Raw genomic sequence first — 15620 nt, forward strand, 5'->3', positions numbered from 1 at the left:
CCACGAAAAAGAGATGAGAGATGGACCTCTAATAGAAAAGTATTAGTACCATCCTAAGAGAGACATGTGAGAGAAAATGGGGAAGAATTGTTGATTAACCTGCAAATTACTACACAACATAACAATGATTATATATCCATGAAAAAACACCCATTCAACAATATTCATATCTAAAGAAACAAAATAGTTCATTCTATTTAGTATGCATAACGTAAACAGATATGCAAACATCTAAAGAATAATATTACAACATTTAAGATAAATGCATGAAATAGTGCTAGCTCCAAGATCTTCTCATAATTAACAAAAGATCCAAGTAGACTATTACATTTATGAAACACTAGCTCCAATAATGGAACATGAAGCTACCACTTGCTTCTCCAAAAGAATGATCTTCTCCGTTATGCACAACTAGAGAAGCCAAGGCCAAAAAACTAAAAGTGCAAGCCCTTTGCTTGAGTTATGAGGGATTATTTATAACAAAATGCTAATGGCCTTTGAGCTTCCTCATGACTCTTTGTCTTTTACAACCTATGGACTCCCATGTGACTCTTCATATTGCACATGTGTCTCTTGGACATTTTTTAGATTGAACCTCTTATTCATAAAAGGCAAGTTACATAAAAAATTGTGGCTATATAAGACAAAAGAATAATAAGACAAAACATTCCTCATGTAGGAGGAAAATACAAATCAATGACTTGAGAATGGAGTTCATTTGTGATGTTGGAGTGTCATGATTTGAAATATATTTTGATAACTTAAACTCTGATTGGCAGATATGCAAACTATCACATATTCACCTTGAATGCCTCTCATAATATGGATTTGGAGTTTGATTGTATGTTATTACACAACTAGAATAACTTCATGTGAAATTTGGATGTCCCAACTGCATACTGTAAAATAGCATTCTTAGTGATCTCCAAGCCTTCATGATCTGTTGCTTGCTTAATTTTTTCAATGAACTCTTTTATCTCCTGCATGATGACATCTTTTCTCCTTATTTCTCCAAGTGGGCCCACAGAAGGTATTTTATGTTTATGTGCCAAGGACTCTAAACTACTACGCAGTGGAACGTAAGCAGTTATGGCGTTGGTCTCTTTCTTAGTAAGGTGGGGTGTAGTTCTGAGTATGTAACCTTACCTGTGCTCTATCCACCTCAATTTCCAATCTATATTTTTTGACCAACCGCTCAGGAATGTTAATATACTTGACGCCCCAATTTTGCATCAAATCTACAACTTTTCATGTAACCTTCAGAACATTCAAGATATCTTGATATCTCTTCTGAATTTCAACCAAGTGCGCCATCACTTCATGTAAAAGAATCATCGCATTGTATAGTTTCTTCAAGGTGTCTTCCATTGGCTTCAATTATTCAAATATGGCTAATGGTAGCTCCATTGTGCTGAAACAAATAGAATACAATTGTTAATTCTCTCCGAAACTATGATCAATGTGTTGTTTTTCATCAAATTGTTTTTTTCACAATCATGCATTCTCACTCATAAGATATTTTGTATTATCTTGTGTTGTTGTCACAAAATCCACATTCGTTGCAATGTTTTCTCTGGGATTCCTCCTAGTATTGGATGTTATCACCTTTTCGATGGCTATACAGACTAGATGAACAAGATCATTAGGAAAGTACCTTCACGTTTCTTGTACAATCCTCTTCTTCAGTTGGTCAAAGGTAAATCTAGATATATCCATAACCCTGTTGTCAGGTGGAGCAATAATTCCCATTTCAATGAATGGCAGATGGCCACCAGTGAGAGGAAATTTTGGCTGAGTGTTGGTTTATTTGTAATTGGTTCAATGTCATCCTCCTCCTCTATCTTTGCTTCCATATCACGAGCCATTCATTCTTCCTCCATTTTCTATGTTGCTTCTTCCTCTTGTTGTTCTTCATTTCTTCTTCCCGCGACCACTTCTAGTTTTCCTCTTCCTCTGCTCTTCTTCTTTCCTCCTCTACTTTTCGTTGTTGTAAAAGTTATTCTTTTTATTTTATTTATAGCTCCTCTGCTTTTCTTTTCTTCAGCAAGTCAACTTGCTTCTTCTTTTATTCTTCTTTCTGTAAGCCCCCCTCTTCTCCTTTGCATTCTTTTTTTAGCTACTTCTCTTCGTCTAACCTTCTCTTCTCTTCATCCCTTTGTTTCCTTTATTGCTCCACCACAATTATACCTTCGCTCATTGGATCAACCTTGAACTTTCTACTGCTTTCTGTCACTGGATGATGCTTTGGCCTCTTTCTGGGTGATACAGTGTCAATTTGGGTAGTTTCTTCGTGCTTAATCTCCTCCATATGTACATATGGTACCTGAGTAACATGGGAGGTTCCTAACCCATCTCCTGTATGATTCTTCCTCAGTTCATTGTGCAAAATATTTATCTTTTCATCTTATGGAATGGTCATATGTGCATAAAATTAGGTATATCATATATTAGTACAATGTTGCCTGTAAAAATTCCTGGAGTCATATCTATGAAATCCCATTACTCAAAATGAAGACGCCTAAGTTCTTCAATTTCAGCTACATCCTCCTTAAGGTTCTTAATACCATAGAGTCTAATCCATAAAGGAAAAGAGGGCCAATAAACTTCTTCTTCCTTGTATTTTTGCAAACAAACCATTTTTCAACTAATAGGCAACCTCCTACAAGACCACCTTATTGGTCACAAACCTCGACATATGATGAGGGGTAGTCTGACACCCAAAAAATCTGATTTGTGTGCCTTACGATGATGTGAACCAATATGAAATCTCATAGATTTCCGCCTTCACCTCATCTATCATGCATGGAGGTTTTATCTCAAAGATCATCTTATACAACACTACAAAGAAGTATTTAGCCAATTTTGTATATATCCCTTGAAAATTGACTTTTGATAACAGTCTGCAATGGAAGTAGACATGTAACTTATCCTAGAAGTCCAATTCCATTTCATTCCTATGAACTCATAACAATCATATGTTCCATCCAACAGATAAGCATAAATATAGAAATCTGGTGCTTGTTTTTCTTATAAGGATGTCTTGGCTTGTTGTATATTAAGTTGCAATTCATGGGAGAGGATATCAACCTGGTTGAAGATTTTGCCTCTATAAAAAAACTAGGTTGATTAGATAAACCCAACTCTCCTCAAAGTATCCTGCATTCTTCCACCCATGTAATCGAAAACACATCATCATGAGATACTGGTAAACGTTTCTCGAAGATTTGGTCCTATAGATTGCAATTGGTTTCTCACATAATTTTGCAGGCTCTTTTCACCATGACTTGAGGACTTCCTTGGTATTCAAAGTTTTCCCAAGTTGCATAGAACTGAGTATTCAAATATTCCTTAGGAGTTACCATCTTGTAATAGGAATGTATGTCATGTGGATGGTAGGTGGCGATCTCATTCCTACTTTCATTGTTGAGAACTAGAATCTTTCTATCCATATGTAACAAGATACATTAGATAAATTTTGCATAAGGTAACACTGGGAACCTACATGCCACTCTATGTATTCTAGACCTCTTTATATTTATATACACTTCCCAATCATCCAAGTTTTCCAGGAATTCCTTTTGCATGAAAGCATCTTTGATATCCTACGCTGATACTTACAAAGATTTATCAATGAAACATTGTATCTATGATAATATAGGAACAATTAGCTTAGCAATTTCCATTTCTTCCTTATTACTATTCTCTAAAGTTTCTTTTGATTTAGATTGTCGAGTGGTAGGAGGCATTGTCTTGGAAGACGATGAGAGGGTGATGTATCCCGTATTTGTAGCACTTGCAAGTGGAAAATCGCTCTATGAACAAAAATTAGTTTCAAGAAATACCCTAGCTATCACATGAAAACTATTCAAAAGACAATGATTAAGGAAATATTTGGGCATGGGAGAATAAGCCTCTCAAAAGTGAGACAGGGAGGCTTCAATAGCCACTAGAAGTGTGCATTGAGCCAAGGAAAGGGAGATAGGGCACATGTTAGGAACACAGTGGATAGCTAAGGATAGACTGAGGCTTAGAACTGTGTCGTGCATTGTTGTGGGAGAGAGATGGGCTTCTTGGGCACAATTCATAGTTACAGTGAGCAAGGGGGGTCACATTATTTCTTGGAAGTTCACAATGAACCAGGGAGGCTCCTGATGGGTGCAGGTCGCAGTTGCAGTGGGAATAAATGCCCCGTCGTGGCTTAAAATTTTGCCATGCACTTTGGAAGGGAGCCTTTCTCATCTGGATGCAATTTGAAATCATATAGGGTACATGTTTCCCATAAGTGTGCTATGTTAAAAAATAGGCTCAAAACTACTATGTGAAGGTCATCAACAAGTCAAGAACACTGTAACAGTGAGAGAGAAGGGTTTCAAGTATTTATAAGTCTTGTCGTCTTCATGGCTAGAAGGTGAAAAGTCATGGAATGCGAAGAGTTAATAGAAACACCACTTGCGACAACAAGATGACACTAATAGGAGCAAGAATAAATGAAAACGACACTTCATATGTAGAAAATAGATCAAAACACCAATAAATAAAACAAAATCACCACTGAAAACGACAAAAGAAAAGAAAAGCAACACGTTGCAAAAATTACCTAGAATCGACACACTTGTGACAAAAAGTGAAGAATAGATCCTTGCGATACGAAAATGCGCTCAGCCTTGAATGAATAGTGGTTGTGAGAATGAATAGTGAGTTGGGCTACTTATAAAGAGAATCCACATGCAAACAAAGATTATGATTTCAATGCATGTATGCCACTTGTCACTTGATGAGTGAGTTAGTTAAGTCAGGTGGAGAGGGTCCCTATTTTCTAGGAGTGCACTCTACATGCAAGCAAGGAAGAGTGCACATGTGAGAAATAAGGGGTGTGCACTAGCTAGAAATAATTGATATGAACAAGGAGTGTGCACTTGTTGTTGATAGGGAGTGGGAACTCATTGTGGAAAAGGAGTGAGATCAAATGTGAGATAGAAGTGTGCTCAACCCTGAGAAGGAAGTGCACTCAAGCTCAATATGGCGCAGTTTCTTCCGACAATGCATGTGTAGTCACTAAGTTTAAAAAGTGTGTTTTATCTAGGAGAAAAAGTTGTGCTTTCTTTCTTTTGTGTGGTATGCATGTTGAGTGAATAAATAATATTAAGTCAAAGAAAAGCTAGTGATTTTCCTATCTTTAGAAATACAACACAAGAAATTCCAAAGGTAAGCAGACGAAACTTAGGAAACTTTGACCTAGGAGGAAAAGCAACACTTAGTAGTGTTGAAAGGATGGACGACACTTAGGAAAACATGAACAAATAACAAGATGATACAATATAGCTTGAAACAAAAACTCATGAAACATATGTAGGCTCCAAAATTGAATAAGGAAAAATTTTCAAAGCGTTGTTGTTGCAGCGACAACAAAACCTATTAAAGCTCTACCCAAATTCAACCTCAATCTTAACTGGAATTCTAAATTAGAATTCTACCTAGCTCTGCTCTAAACAAATTAGCACTTCATTATTTGTCTTACAATCATTCACACAGATTTGACTTCCTTCTATCATGACCCTTATATAGTAATAAGTAATCATTCACATTATGTAAACATCCACCAAATATTCTTGTATTCATGCATAAACACACAAAATCAAAAAATAACAATTAATGCATTCCTCTTCCCATTAAAAACACTAGAACTACACGTACTTAATAAAAATCTCGATCTATTCTCCTATGGCATGATTCTACATGCATTTGGCCATTAGCTTTACCCTTAGGCTTACAATGATTAAATACAAATTTAGAAGAAAAATATAACTCCTTGATTTATTCCTTAAATCTCTCATGATTTATTCCCTAAAACTCTTATGCTCTTCATGGAAGATTTGCTTTTTCCTTATGGATAAAATCTTTTGTATCAACAACTTTTCTAAAAATATTCTATAATAATTAAAGAAACTAAGAATGTTTACAAACAAGGAATTAGAATTCCTTTTTAACGTTGACACATGTTTTGCGACTTTTCTTCAAAAAGCTTGATGGTTTTTGGAATCTCTAATGCTCTTGCATCACTAAGGTGATGCATTGCATAGTTTAGTGTGAGATACCGACTTGAATGTGCCATACATTTTTACCTTTTTTTTTTCAAATTGAAAAATGGGTCAAACTTTAGCTAAATTCAAAATTTTAATTAGCTAAAAATGTAATTGAGGAGGTAACAAACAATATACCTAGTTTCTTTCTTGCCAATGAGATATGATTGCTACATAGGGAAAAAAAATGAGGATATGGTACCATTTTGCAAAAAAAGAAAAAAGTTCCATATGTGTAGTGAAGAATTTGAGGAATTTGATAGTGAGCTGGTTGAATAGAGATGGTGAGCATCGATGCTTGTGTGGTTGGAAGCACTGAATGAAAAATAAAATTGTTACAGTCTAATAGTTATTATTAATGTTATTTTTTAAATTTTAGACTATCTCATGCCTAATAGTAAGATGCATGGGTGCATTCATAAAAGAGTGGACAACCATTCAATTTTTTTTGAAGCACTGGTAATACATTATGTTGAATGAGGGACATCATTACATGTTTTAATTATAAATCATAGTGGTTAGTTTTTGAATTTTTTGAAAATAAAAATTGCATTTTTGTAATAAAATGTCTAAACCTACTTTAATGAATTGCATTTTTGTAATAAAATGTCTAAACCTACTTTAATGCTTCTTACATGTATATGTAGTAATGTGCTTGTTGTCTTATGATGCATCATAATGCATGTTATCATAAAATGAAATGTTATTTGATGCTCCTTCTATGGGAGCATGGGAGCACATGGATATGTTTCGGTGATTTTTAAAATAAAAATCAATATTGCATTTAAATAAATCTAAACCTTTTACAATCTGTTGTAAATATTAATGCACTATTGTAACTAAGTGTTACTGATGCACCGTTACTTGGGGTGCACCAAGGCATTTGCATATATTAAACATATAATTTAGTATATGAATTTTAATAAAATAAAAAACTGATTTTTATAGCATTTTTTCTCAACTTTATTCAATGTTGCTTGCATAGACTCATTGATGTTTTTATATTATAACAACACGCCATAATATGCAATCATAAAATAATAAAATATTCTATAGTGCATCTATATAAGAAACATTGTGTTTCTTCGTTTATGAAAGTAAATCGATACATTTTTGTAAAATTTTAAATAAAAATCAATATTGTATAAGAAAAAGTCTAAACCTCATTTGCCACACTAGTGTGTTTGTACGTTTTAAACCTATCCAGATAATACTTGCAAACTTATTTTTAAGAAAAAATAGAAAAGATACAATGACAATCACATAAATTGTATGCAAAAAAATTCTCTTAGAACCCAAAACCAAGAAAGCTAGATTAACTTTCCATTATATTCTTTTCAATGTTACAATATATTATATACATGTCATAGCATTCATAAATCCCTAGTCCATTAACGCTCGATTAGAATATAACCATAGTTCATTTGATCGTATCTACAAACCATGGAAAAACCCACCATGTGCCCAAAAATCGCAGATACAAAAGATAGCCTAATTTTTTTGGGGCGCTGCCCTGAACCCCATGCATGGGGGGCTATTGTGCCCTTACAACCCCTCGACAAGGGGGATATCACCCCCCTACAACCCCTCGACAAGGGGGATATCACCCCCCTACAACCCCCCGAACCCTTTTTCCATTTCTTTCCTCTTTTGTAAAGGAACAACTTTACAAGCTCCAATTCCACAACCTGGTAAAGCCAACAAATGGCCTTTCACACAGTAATATGTGCTTTTAAAAGAAGTGTGGCAAAAGTTTCATCTCCATTGCACATTGCCTCTTCCCTTCCCCTTGGTGCTTGTCCCATCCTCTCTTGTGACATATTTCCACAAGGGATATTTCTCAATGCTGTCTTTAGGTCCTCCTCTTCCCTCAACATTACTTGCAGCAAACTTTGATGATATTGGGGGAGGAGGGGCATCTCCAATGGAGACATTCTTCCCCTTCCTTTGCCGCTAACTGTTGCCCTTGATTGAGCCATGAATACTGTAAAAAAAAAAACAAAACATACACAAATTTGTAAAACAAATTCATATACAAACTGTTGTAATAGAGATGCAAAAAAATAGAGATGAAATGCACTTAACTGGTGCTTGAATCTCCTTGCCGAATGCTCCACACCCTTAGCTCCTTGCCCACAGCTCAATGTATGCAAAACTGAAAGAGAAAAATGGTAAATAATTGATAGAACAGCGTGATTTTATGCCTGCGGGTTTCCCTTTTTTGGGATTCAAATCCCAACATCGTGACACGTGCGGGATTCGCATGTGTCACATTAGGACACGACATGTCACGTTCTAGGATTTGAATCACCATCGAATCGTGTCCGATTCGTGGGATTCGGACACGCAGGCCATTTCCAGCAAATCCAGTTTCACAGCTTTCGACACAACATTTTACTTGAGAACAAGCAAAATTTTGCATGCATATTAAATGAGCAAAACAAAGTACAAACAGAAACTACAGAATTTCAAGGTCAGTGCATGAGGCAACAGAGTTCAAGAGAAGAAAAGATACAGTAAAAATTTCTGGGGAACAATTACCCTATAACCAGAGTAGACAAGAATCAAAATCAAGATTCAGAATAGAGTCAATGCTTCATTTACGTTTTTATCATAGGACTGGTAAATACAGAGATGTCCATGTTTTACAATCCACTCAAATTACAATGCAGCCAACCGAATGAACAGAATAGAAGTACAATGCCAGACATCAAGGGCCTGCATTCACCAACTTCGTGTCTGCAACACCTGCACCAATCCGCTTCACACTGCGTGGTGAGACATTGCACGATTGGTTGGTGCTCTTGTTAGGCTCTTACCAATTAATCCTTCCCGTGTTAAGAAACTCTTGCATATTTTACATATATTGCAGAAAAATCATCCCACGTGGTGTGTTGTGATACCAATTTATTTCAAGCTAATACCTCAAAGAATGATTATCCAGTCAAGATAAACGTATATTCCCTCTCATATCTTCAAATGCTCATCCTATATAGCTGAACAGTTTATTAAAAGATCGGTAAAAATAACACTTGACTGGGAGCTGCAACCTTGAGGAAAGGAATAACCACAAGTGCTTATGCAATGTCCTGTCCGTCACTCATTTTAAGTTTCAACTAGTATCACCAGTAATCTCCACAAGAACACATTCCATCCTTAAAATGGTGAAAACGGTTGGCATCCCTTAAAATAATTTCTTGGCTCATGATTTTGGAGATAAATTTCGAGGCATTGTGGCAATCACCACACATACGAAGATTTTTCATGATCCGGAGAGGGGTTCCAGCCTTTTTGTGGATAAGGCCAAAAGCAATGGCAAGCTTCTCACTGTGACTGTAAAGCAAGTGTTCCTTCGCCTCCTCCTCAACATCTTGTAGCACAAATTTCATGTCAGGCACATAACCTGCCTCTTTCATTTGCAGAGACAAGCTCTCCAGCATAGAATAAATTTCCTCCGACTCGGGATGACATCTGTCTCCCACGGTGAACGTGTGAATTTTGTTATGTATTTCAATGACACTGCACCCCGGTGGTTTTTTCAAACCTCTGTCTTTCATCCATTTTCTAACTTTATTAACATCATCCCACCTTCCAGCTGCAGCATAGATATTTGACAACAGAACATAATAGCCTGCATGTTCTGGATCCAACTCAAAAAGGCGCTCTGCCACACGTTCCCCCAGCTCAATATTGCAATAAATCCTGCAAGCACCCATCAAGGACCCCCATACCCCTACAGAAGGTTCTACTGGCATCCTTTTGATAAATTCTTCTGCCTCATTCAAATGTCCAGCCCGACCAAAAATATCAACCATGCAAGCATAATGCTGCACCCTAGGAGTGATGCAATAATCTCGACTCATAGAATTGAAGAATCGCCGCCCCTCATCCACCAGGCCAGCATGACTACAAGCTGACAACACGCCAATAAAAGTACCATCGTTTGGTTTCAAGCCCATTTGCTCCATCTGCTCGAAAAGGGCAAGGGCATCTTTCACATAGCCATGCATACCATATCCTGCAATCATCGCACTCCATAACACGACACTTTTGTTCGATATTTTGTCAAACAACTGGCGTGCAATCTCTATACCCCCGCATTTTGCATACACATCTATCAGTGCAGTTTCAACAAAAACATCTGAATCCAATCCTATACTAATGATATAACCATGTATTGACTCGCTATATTGCAGGACACCTAAATTTGCACATGCCTGTAGAACACTTGCCATGGTAGCCGCATTTGGCCTTAGGCTTTCCATCCTCAACTGATGAAAGAGTCCCAAGGCCTCGCCGCTAAAGCCATTCTGTGAATATCCAGCAATCATCGCATCCCATGCGACTATATCTCGTTTAGACATTTTGTCAAACACTTGGCGTGCAAACTCTACTCTACCACACTTGGCATACATATCAACAATACCAGTAGTAACAAAAACATCTGCCGTAAACCCTCTTCTTATTACACATGCATGAATCGCCTTACCTTCTCTCAAAGCTGCAAGCTGAGCGCAAGCCGCAAGTGCACTCACCAGAGTAAAACCATCCAGTGCCATGCTTTCTTCCAACTGTATGAATTGACAAAAAACTCCCAATGCTCTGTCTCCATAACCATTCTGAACATACCCAACAATCATTGCATTCCATGAAACCAAATCTCTAACAGGCAATTTGTCAAACACACTGCGCGCATCCTCCACAACCCCGCATTTTGCATACATATGAATCAATGCAGCACCAGCATAAACATCAGCCTGAAACCCAGTCTTAACTACATCGGCATGAATCTCCTTCCCATCTTTCAGAGTCATTAGGCCTGCACATCCCTTGAGCACAAAGGGGAAAGTAAAATTATTCGGCTGTATACCTCCCCTTCTCATTTCAGAATACAGTGAAACAGCTTCCTCCCAGAGCCCATTCTTGGCATATCCTCTGATAATGGCGTTCCATAATAGAACATTGCGTTCATATGCCTTATCAAATATAATGCGTGCAATGTCCACACAACCATAGCTGGCATACGAATAAACAAGCTTGGCAGCTAGAAAATTGTTTTGATTTACCCCGCTTCTGAGCATATGGGCATGGACCTGTTGGAGTTGCTTGGTGGTTGTACATGCCTGCAACAGGGAAGTGTAGGACTTGGAGTTCAATGGAATACTTAGCTGGTATTTCAGTTGGGCTTCTCTGCACAGAGCGCCAATGGTTTTGTCTCGGGATTTTTTCTTTGGTAGTTCAACAGCAGTGGCGTTAGAAATAATAGTGTTACAGATGATATCTGGCTCTGCAACTAAGGATGCATAGGTTTGTGTGTTGTTTGTGAGTGTATGGTACCTATGGTGGTGAATTGGGGATGAATATGGAATGGGTGGTGCCAATCCCATGTTTACTCCTGGAGACCACTCATGACTGTCCTCTGGCAGGAGAGGATAATTTAAATTTTGATGACCCTTTTTGAAAATTATCTAAAATGTTTTGAAATTTTTTATTTTATTTTTATTTTTCATCTTTATACTGAATTTAGACGGTGCAAATCTCAATAATATTGAATGGAAGAATATTTTTTTTCATTTGTTACCAGAATTGTAACAATTTTTATCTATCTAGTATTTGCAAATTGTTATCACCAAGATTACAATAGTTTTTATCTCTCAAAGTGTATATTATCATCAAAATTATGAGATTTTATCCCCCACACCATGCGCAAAATGTTATAACCAAGTATGTGATAGTTTTTATCCCCCACACCATGCGCAAAATGTTATAACCAAGTATGTGATAGTTTTTATCCCCCACACCATGCGCAAAATGTTATAACCAAGTATGTGATAGTTTTTATCCCCCACACCCTATGATGTTATAACCAAGTATGTGATAGTTTTTATCCCCCACACCCTATGGTATAGCTTTTATCCCTTAGAGGTGGCCCTTACCCTCTACCTCTCCCCATGAGCTTTGTATCAGTGGCATAATGGGGATTAAACCTCACACAAACCAATTGATTTACTCTAGTTGGTTTTAGTTTTAAACTTATAAGTGAAAATTTGAATATAAATTCTTAAGTAAAATAAAAATAACAATCAATAAAGTGACTCTCGATGCCTCATCAATAAACTAGAAGTCGACATGGAGTGGCATGTTTTAGGGAACATGAGGGACTGTCAAGCACAGCGAAGAGTAGAATTTTTTGCACGATAGTATCGAGCCAATACTCCACAAGAAATATAGGATGAAATCACCCGTGTGGTATGAGACGTAGCTGGTGAACGAGGATGTTTAACTGGCTCCAAAATGCTTGGGGAAATAACACACTGGCTACTCGATACGAAGCACACCAAAGGTAGCTACAAGTACATGTACATGGTTGAAATCTACCAAAATTAAAGATCTTTCTAGGTTGCGGCTTGCTAGATCAAACTAAGGACAAGGAGGAAATCCTTCTCATGTTGAAAGAGTTATAGCTCTTTGTGTGGAACTTGGACAAGCGTATGGACCATATCGAAGACCATATGGGCCTTCTTCTAGCTCTGAGACATTCTCCAAGAAATAACAAGGAGCCAATTGATATGGATGCTTGTTGAGTTATTGTTTTGCTCCATCACCCTGTATTATATGTCATATCCAAGAATTTTGTACCTAGTCATTTTTCCTATGAATATCATGTGTAGAAACTTCTCATTTCCTTGAATTCCACACATCTCCACTCCCCTCACGTGATTTCTTTTTGCACACTACTTGTCGCACCCTTATACACTTAGAAATTATTATGTATGCAGAAGAACTACATAACCCAACCTTAGGCACACCTCTCCTTCTACACATCCATTTATTCCAATCAGTTTGACCTTAAGCATGTCAATTTATTTGCACAAACAATTTTATTCACATATCAAATCTCTACACATGACATGACATGAAGCCACCTTGTCGCTCTCATCCCATAGTGGAAATCAAACATTTGCTCTTTTGAGGCAAATTGAAAGTTCATTTAATAAAGTCTGCTCCTCAAGACAAAAACAAGTGTTTGATCATACTATGTGAATTATCTGTCGACACACCTCTTAAAGACTTGCCATAAATTCTTAACCTCCCATTATCATTCTTGCATGGCCTAATGAAGGTGGTATGTGAAGGAGTGACATCCTACTAAATGCTATTGTAAAATTGATCCAAATGGAAAATGGCATCAACCCATGGTACTCATCCACCCATATTATTCATCAACCCATGGAATTTACCTATGGTATTGTAAGTGACATCCACTCATGGTATTCATTCACCCATGGTAATGGCCCATAGTATTGTGACATCCACCCATGGTATTCATTCACCCATGGAATTGGCCCATGGTATTGTGAAATCCACCCATGGTATTCATTCACCCATGGAATTGACCCGTGGTATTGTAACTGAGAAATATTATAAGTAACAAGTCACATTTTGTAAAAGGACAGATTGTCCGCCACAATGTAGCCTTTACAGTTCAAAGGCATGTAGCCACCACATCTCTTCTCAGAGATAAGCTGCCATCACCCTAGCTGGTTTATTTTCATTACTATTTTAAATAAAAATTTCTTTGTGGTTTTGTTTATTGAGCATTCTCCTATTTTTCTTCTGGCAATTCAATCTTTCATATCTTGGGGGTCTCTCCTCCCAAGATCCATTTCAACAATCTTTTAGATCTTGGGGGCCTCCTCCCAAGATCCGGATCAAAAATGAGGATTTAACAATTAAGAGTTCCACAAGGCCTCATGTATCTATCATGTATTCCTAAGTACATTGAACAAATAAGAAACATGGTGACAAAAAGGAAGAATGGGTCAATTTGGGGGGATACAACCAACTCACTAGCTCATCAGGACAAAAACTTACACCAATTAGCTGCATACCAATTGTGTTCAAATTTGGCTCTATAAGAGAGCAAAATAACAAGATTTTCAGTATAGGGTTGACTAATGTTGCATGCATCCTAAAAGTGTTAGACTTCAGGGAAATAGTTAATTAGTGTGTTCATCAATTTGATGCCAAGACCGTAACCATTAAGCTTGGCCTAAAGAAGAATCCAATTCCATTAACTCTAAAGTTTTCAAAAAGATAATGAAGTTTTCATAACCCACTAAGCAACACAAGTTATCTAAACTTAGCACTTTTCAATATTCCTAGGGTGCTAGGATGAATATCATATAAGATTTCATGCCACTTTCTACATAGGTCCCATCTAGGCTTTCTTATATTGATATCTCTATATTCGCTAAGCCTTATAGAGTTTTTTGTTGGTTATTTTCCAAGTCATGGGACGTGAAACCACTACTATTGTACCCATGTTAGTTTTGTACATACTTTATTTTTCTTTCAAGAAGGATACCATGTTTGAATGGGTGGAAATCATTTCAAATATGATTTCCTTTCAATTTGTCAATTTCTACAAGATCCAAAGATTCTTTATGATAGCCTACCTAGTAATGGCCATTGTTTCTTGCAATTCATTCCATAGACTACTCACAAAAAAAATGAACACTAACCTAACTGATGCAATTTCGGTATCCTATTCCATGGAGACATAACTCCCCCTTCCATTTTTTCCAAGTTCAATATGTGTTTGTTAAAGAATTCAGCCATCTAGTAACAGGGTAGTATCCCAAGAGAGTATCTTCAATGTCCCAAAAGTTCTTATGGGGAAATGGGATACATAAAGAAAAAGAAGACCATATTAAGTTTATGAGAGATTTTTTGGCGTAAATCACAAGATATTTCATAAACTTGTGATTTACGCCAAAAAATCTCTCATAAACTTAATATGGATCACAGAAGCCTCAATTCAACAAGACCATATTATCATCAAATTTTATGGGTATCAAGATAAACCTTTGTTACTACCTAGGTTTATTCTGAACAAATATTTTGTTGCTAAGATTTATAGAAAGTATCACCCTTGGTTAATTTTATTTGCGAGAAATCAAAAGAAGCAGTTTACAACATTGACATTTACTATTAGAGAAATTACTATGAAGAATTCTACTAAACTTGTGGAATTCTTTGAGCTACTGAAGCCTTTTAATTTGGTTAAGGCCTAATCCACTCAAGATTCAACCCTGAAGGATTTTTTCTGAGATCCCAGGCGTTGGTCAGAAATGGAAATATGTTCACTAGACTTATTGAAGAAAGCAAAGAAATTCACACTAACCCATCCAAAGAGGAGGCATTGGCACCTACTGATGATATAGTTACAAAAATAAGCACTAACACTGAAGAAAGAACTAAAGAGAGAGGAAAGAAGCCTACTATTACTCAACTAGCTTCAAGTCCACTGGTTTATCAGAGTTCCTCCTCAACTCAAAGATGAAAATATAATATTACAACTTGAGGAGAGAGTAATGAACAACATTCTAATGGAGGAGATGGAGAAGAACCAACCCCTTAAGTTACCCTAGAAAGGTCCTATGTTACTACTTCATCAAAAAGTAAAATTTCAAGCAAAAAGGATTCCCAAAATGTAGAAGGACTGATCCAAGTGGATATTGGTGGCCACCCACCTAT

General features: G+C 36.9%; 1 pseudogene; it reads right to left on the bottom strand.

Moving 5' to 3' along the window:
• Positions 1–8650: 8650 nt before the first annotated feature.
• On the bottom strand, positions 8651–11532 carry LOC149164258 (pentatricopeptide repeat-containing protein At3g12770 pseudogene; annotated as a pseudogene).
• Between the last annotated feature and the right edge of the window lie 4088 nt (positions 11533–15620).

Source organism: Pinus tabuliformis, chromosome 5_1, assembly GCF_031772625.1.
Source record: "Pinus tabuliformis cultivar Carrire ecotype Pingquan chromosome 5_1, CPIR1, whole genome shotgun sequence".
Lineage (NCBI taxonomy): Eukaryota > Viridiplantae > Streptophyta > Pinopsida > Pinales > Pinaceae > Pinus > Pinus tabuliformis.